General features: G+C 43.7%; 1 pseudogene; it reads right to left on the reverse strand.

Annotated features, from left to right (window-relative positions):
* Positions 1-5185: 5185 nt before the first annotated feature.
* Positions 5186-5303, reverse strand: LOC124726887 (annotated as a pseudogene).
* Positions 5304-6941: the final 1638 nt, after the last annotated feature.

Here is a 6941-nt window from a genome sequence, read left to right on the forward strand (position 1 = left end):
TATAATCTAGGTTTAAATTAAGTTTCATAAAAGAGAAAACTATCAACAATGGTCTACAGTGACCCTCAATTATCTTTAATTACTTATTTAACTTGTCGTAAATTACAGTGGCTGATGTGGCTTCCCAATAATTATATAACAGAAAAATCCTCGCCTTTCAGATTTTAACTTCAAGTAGCAAATGTGAATACCACGAAGTTTAATTGACGATCGACACCAGTATTACGTAAAAAGGGGATGTAACAGATGAGACGTCTGCAGTTCTGAGTGAAGCCTTACGCGCTCTTATGCGGCATCGCGTGCGTTGATTACCTTGTCGGTGGTTAGGCAGCGTCAGGGGGCGGCGGACGGCGCAGCTCCGCACACCACTCCGTCTCAGTAGCTACTCTCTGTAACCTCTCCTTACTACAATTTCCCGAAGTTGGTTTAAGAAAATGGTATCTGGCTGTGTTATCAACTGACCAATCAGGGTCTCAATGTTAACCTTAAGCTCCACCTACAAAAATTCTGTCTATCCAATGAGAAACGTTATACTTTTCGTGGTGGGGTAATGTTTTAATGTTTGCTACACAACAGAGACGCGTATAATCTCACGTTAAAAATTGCACCTGGTGTGGCCCTTTTAGTAAGATCTATACTGTTCTTCTGGAGGGTTCTATCTTTTGGCTTGGCAGTCGGATGGCAATGTGGGTGTCCCATTGTCCGGCTCTTATCGTAGGGCCTTCTAGCCTACACAGCTCTGCTCTCGGCTTCTCGTTTCTCCCGTCGGAACTGCGTCTGCTTCACGGTGGGAAGGTGTGACACGCATTTAGGCGTTCTTGTGTTAGTCTGTAGTATTCCATTTGCTCACTAGTTGATCGTATTACTTTGGTTAATTTAATGTCAGGATTTATTCGGAGCTATGTGACATACTGCCGGCTTTGCTGTCATGTCAGTGTTTTCATGGAAGGTGTTGGATTTGCCTGACACAATCTGTGTTCTAACCAAAGTACTCTAGCGAGGTCTCGAAAAATCTTCAGTCCAGCCACAAATTTGGTTTTGTACTCCATACCCATTGGAAACCCTCGCTCTGAGAACGTTAGGAGAGTGCAGTGTCTGTACAGTCGGCTTGTAGCTGCTTCCTAAAGCTGTGCCTGCTTCTGGACTGGCGCGCGTGTTTCACTTCCTGCTGCCAGCACGGACCTCTGCGAGAGCAGTGTTATTGCCGCCGCCGCCGCTGTCACCTCCGCGTAACGTCTGCGTGAACAATTCTCCGCGCACGGACGCGCAGGCGCGCCGTAGAAAGCACCGCCGATGAGAACCGCGCGCCCGCTTTCTCCGCGGTTCGCGCCTCACCGCAGCGCACCGCGAAAGTGAATGCGCGCAGCGCGCGGCTGGCTAATCAGATTGCCGTCGCAGCGGCAGGTCGCGCATGCGCCGTGCCGACTGTCCCACGTCAGGCGCAGAGTGCAGCCGGTGTGGGTTCTGCAGCGCCTGTACACGGAGAAGCTGGCTGTAGCGTCAGCACACGGATCGTGCTTTCGAACGTCAACGCTGAACGTGCCGACTTCAACGTGCTGCTGAACCCTCACAAGGGAACCTCCCCATCGCACCCCCCTCAGATTTAGTTATAAGTTGGCACAGTGGATAGGCCTTGAAAAACTGAACACAGATCAATCGAGAAAACAGGAAGAAGTTGTGTGGAACTATAAAAAAAATAAGCAAAATATACAAACTGAGTAGTCTATGTGCAACATATGCAACATCAAGGACAACGTGAGATCCGGAGCGCCGTGGTCCCGTGGTGAGCGTGAGCAGCAGTGGAACGAGAAATCCTTGCTTCAAGTCCTCCCTCGAGTGAAAAATTTAATTTCTTTATTTTCGCAGTTATGATCTGTCCGCTCGTTCATTCACGTCTTTGTTCACTGTAATAAGTTTAGTGTCTGTGTTTTGCGACCGCACTGCAAAACCGTGCGATTAGTAGACGAAAGGACGTGCCTCTCCAATGGGAACCGAAAACATTTGATCGCAAGGTCATAAGTCAACCGATTCCTCCACAGGAAAACACGTCTGATATATTCTATACGACACTGGTGACGGCATGTGCGTCACATGACAGGAATATGTTGTCGACCCACCTAACTTGTACACTTGGCGAGTAGGTAAAAAGATTCTTCTACCTTGCCCGATTTAGGTTTTCTTGTGGATGTGATAATCACCCCCAAAAAAGTGATGAAAACATAAGAGTTTGTCACATAAACTACAACAAATGACTGCAACAGTCGCACAGTTTTCCCTGTGCTCTGTCAAAACATATGTTTTTAGCGTTTTCAAATTTTTCCGTGTGTAGACTGTCAAATCCTGCATATGTCCAAGCAAATATGAACATGTCCTGGAATTTTGGAGAACGAAGTTGATTGTGTGTGTGTGTGTGTGTGTGTGTGTGTGTGTGCCTGAACTTTGATAATTGTCTGAAAATAAAAAAATTAAAATTTTCACTCGGGGGAATAATCGAACCAACGACCTTTGGTTCCACAGCTGTTCACGCTAACCACAGGACCACGGCGCTACTGAGGTAGTACATTCCTTAATGTTACATATCCTAAGCATGAACTACTCAGTTTGTATATTTTGCTTATTTTTTTCAGAGTTCCACACAACTTCTTCCTGTTTTCTCGATTGATCTGTGTTCAGTTTTTCAAGGCCTATCCACTGTGCCAACTTATAACTAAATCTGAGGGGGGTGCGATGGGGAGGTTCCCTTGTCAGCAACGATGCAGCTTGTGCATACGGCACATGGGTCCCGATGTGGTATACGCGATCACAATGCGCTTCAGCGGCAGTTGTCGGCTGTATCTCACTCGTAAATCGTTCTGTTTACGGAATTGACGGGTGTAAAATTCCCATACTAGCTGTGTTAAAACTTACATTTCCCCACCTGTCAATATGCTACTATGTTCTGTCAAAAGCATACATAAATAAAAACTTCAATATCCGTGAAAGTGCTATGAGGTAAAAAGGAAAGTACCACGTTCAGTCAATAAGGACAAAGGCTTATAAAAGTTCCATTATTAATAGTGCGATTCAACTTTTCAATAGTTCTTCACACGAGGTAAAAGTTATTTCACCTTTCTCATTTTTTAGCAATACCCTTAGGTCATTCTTCTACATCTACATCTACATCTACATGGATACTCTGCAAATCACATTTAAGTGCTTGGCAGAGGGTTCATCGATCCACCTTCACAATCCTCTATTATTCCAATCTCGCATAGCGCGCGGAAAGAGTGAACACCTACATCTTGCCGTACGAGCTCTGATTTCCCTTATTTTATCCTGGTGATCGTTTCTCCCTATGTAGTTCGGTGTCAAAAAAATATTTTCGCATTCGGAGGAGAAAGTTGGTGATTGGTTTTTCGTGAGAAGATTCCGTCGCAACGAAAAACGCCTTTCTCGTAGTGGTGTCCAGCCCAAATCATGTATCATTTCTGTGACACTCTCTCCCATCTTTCGCGATAATACAAAACGTGCTGACCTTCTTTGAACTTTTTCGATGTACTCCGTCAGTCCTGTCTGGTAAGGCTCCACACCGCGCAGCAGTATTCTAAAAGAGGAAGGACACGCGTAGTGTAGGCAGTCTCCTTAGTAGGTCTGTTACTTTTTCTAAGTGTCCTGCCAATAAAATGCAGTCTTTGGTTAGCCTTCCCCACAACATTTTCTGTGTGTTCCTTCCAATTTAAGCTGTTCATAATTGTAATACCTAGGTATTTCGTTGAATTTGCGGCTTTAGATTAGACTGATTTATCGAGTAACCGAAGTTTAACGAGTTCCTTTTAGCAGTCATGTGAATGACCTCTCAATTTTCGTTATTTAGGTCAACTGCTACTTTTTGCACCATTCAGATATCTTTTCTAAATCGTTTTGCAGTTTGTTTCGATCTTCTGCTGACTTTATTAGTCGATAAATTACAGCATCATCTTCAAACAACCTAAGACGGCTGCTCAGATTGTCTCCAAAATTCTTAATATAGATAAGGAACAGCAAAGAGCCTATAACACTACGCCAGATGTCACTTCTGTTTTACTCGATGACTTTCCGTCTATTACTAAGAACTGTTACCTCTCTGACAGAAAATCAAAAATCCAGTCGAATAACTGAGTCGATATGCCATAAGGAGGCAATTTTACTACGAGCCGCTTGTGTGGTACAGTGTCGGAAGCCTTCCTGAAATCCAGAAATACGGAGTCGATCTGAAATCCCTTGTCCGTAGCACTCAACACTTCAAGTGAATAAAGAGCTAGTTGTGTTTCACAGAAACGATGTTTTCTAAACCCATGTTGACTGTGTGTCAACAGACCGTTTTCTTCAAGGTAATTCATGATGTTCGAACACAATATATGTTCTAAAATCCTGCTGCATATCGACGTTAATGATATGGGCCTGTAATTTAGTGGATTACTCGTACTACCTTTCTTGAATATTAGTGTGACCTGTGCAACTTTCCAGTCTTTGGGTACGGATCTTTCGTCGAGCGAACGTTTGTATATTCTTACTTGATCACTGTTCCTGTTCAGTGGTAGAATCTTTAAGACATATGAAACACAAAACTTAAAAGAAGGAGGGGCATAATATCTTACTGTAAGTACTGCAATCTGCCCTGTAGATTAAACAATCGGACAAACTGACTCCTCAAAAAGAGCGCACTTATGGTTACATAACACCGAGTATTATAGTATACCCTTACTATAAATTAATCAGAAACTATGACAATGATTTAGAAACGCGAAGGTTAGTAAAAAAATTTCCTATGTAGTGGGACACGAATCACCAGCAGAACACATTTCTCCTTCCGAATCTGTATCACTACGCTAATCTGACCATAAATAGTTAATGACTCTAGCCAGCATGTTACAGGTCCAGTAACTTTTAATCGTAGCTATGTTATTAACAGAAATTTAATTATTACAAGTTATACCAAGAAAACTATAACTAAACTAAACATCTCCCGAACAGACAATGAAGGCCACCGGCACCGACCGGCCGCCTTGTCATCCTAAACCCATAGGCGTCTCCAGATGCGGATACGGACAGACATGTGGTCAGCACACCACTCTCCCGGCCGTATGTCAGTTTCCGAGACCGGAGCCGCTACTTCTCAATCACGTAGCTCCCCAGTTTGCCTCACAAGGGCTGAGTGCACCCCGCTGGCCAACAACGCTCGGCAGACTGAATGGTCACCCATCCAAGTACTAGCCAAGCCCGACAGCGCTTAACTTCGGTGATCTGAAGGGAACCGGTGTCACCACTGCGGCAAGGCCGCTGGCAAATTTTACCAACAACGAAGCCTTTTTTGATGGATCTTCAATGTGCCGTTGCCTTCAAACGGCATACTCTCTTAATATGCAAGTTACAATATTTCTGTAACCAAGAATATGAAGTTTGTCGTCATTTTATTACAACGAAACACGCGATTAACGACTGGTTTTTGAGAGATTCTCAATTTTCTGGTTCTCAGAAACAGCATATACAGGGTGAGTCACCTAACGTTACCGGTGGATATATTTCGTAAACCACATCAAATACTGACGAATCGATTCCATAGACCGAACGTGAGGAGAGGGGCTAGTGTAATTGGGTAATACAAACCATAAAAAAATGCACGGAAGTATGTTTTTCAACACAAACCTACGTTTTTTTTAAATGGAACCACGTTAGTTTTGTTAGCACATCTGAACATATAAAGAAATGCGTAATCAGTGCCGTTTCTTTCATTGTAAAATGTTAATTACATCCGGAGATATTGTAACCTAAAGTTGACGCTTGAAACATTGTCCTCACTTCATTGCAGGGGCCCAAACAGCTGCAACATACATCGCGCTTCTACAGAATGATCTGCCAACGTTGCTCGAAAATGTCCCACTGGAAACGCGTCGACGTATGTGGTATCAACATGATGGTGCACCTGCACATTCCGGAATTAACACTAGGCTGACCCTTGACAGGATGTTCGACGGGCGTTTCATAGGACGTGGAGGACGCATAAATTGGCCAGCCCGTTCTCCTGATCTTACGTCTATGGACTTCTTTCTGTGGGGTACGTTAAAGGAGAATGTGTACCGTGATGTGCCTACAACCCCAGAGGATATGAAACAACGTATTGTGGCAGCCTGCGGCCACATTACACCAGATGTACTGCGGCGTGTACGACATTCATTACGCCAGAGATTGCAATTGTGTGCAGCAAATGATGGCCACCACATTGAACATCTATTGGCCTGACATGTCGGGACACACTCTATTCCACTCCGTAATTGAAAACGGAAACCACGTGTGTACGTGTACCTCACCCCTCATGGTAATGTGCATGTGCGTCAGTGAAAAAGACCAATAAAAAGGTGTTAGCATGTGGACGTAATGTGCTGTTCCAGCCTCTTCTGTACCTAAGGTCCATCACCGTTCCCTTTAGATCCCTACGTAATTCGGTGCTCTCCGATACACACGATCGAACAGCGGAGGAGTGGTACTCAAGCGTCAACTTTAGGTTACAATATCTCCGGATGTAATTAACATTTTACAATGCAACAAACGGCACTGATTACGTATTTGTTTATATGTTTAGATGTGCTAACAAAACTAACGGGGTTCCGTTTAAAAAACCTAGGTTTGTGTTAAAAAACATACTTCCGTGCATTTTTTTATGGTTTGTATTAACCAATTACACTAGCCCCTCTCCTCACGTTCGGTCTATGGAGTCGATTCGTCAGTATTTGATGCGGTTTACGAAATATATCCAGCGGTAATGTTAGGTGACTCACCCTGTATACGAACGCAATTCAATAATTAAAGAAACAAACTGGTCTCGGGAAAAAACTGTTAGTAGGGCAAGTTTGTTACTTTTATGGCTTTAAGTTGGCATCACTGGCATGAGTCCTGATCAGCTGATGTATCAACATTATTTTGTT

This window comes from Schistocerca piceifrons, chromosome 1, assembly GCF_021461385.2.
Source record: "Schistocerca piceifrons isolate TAMUIC-IGC-003096 chromosome 1, iqSchPice1.1, whole genome shotgun sequence".
NCBI lineage: Eukaryota > Metazoa > Arthropoda > Insecta > Orthoptera > Acrididae > Schistocerca > Schistocerca piceifrons.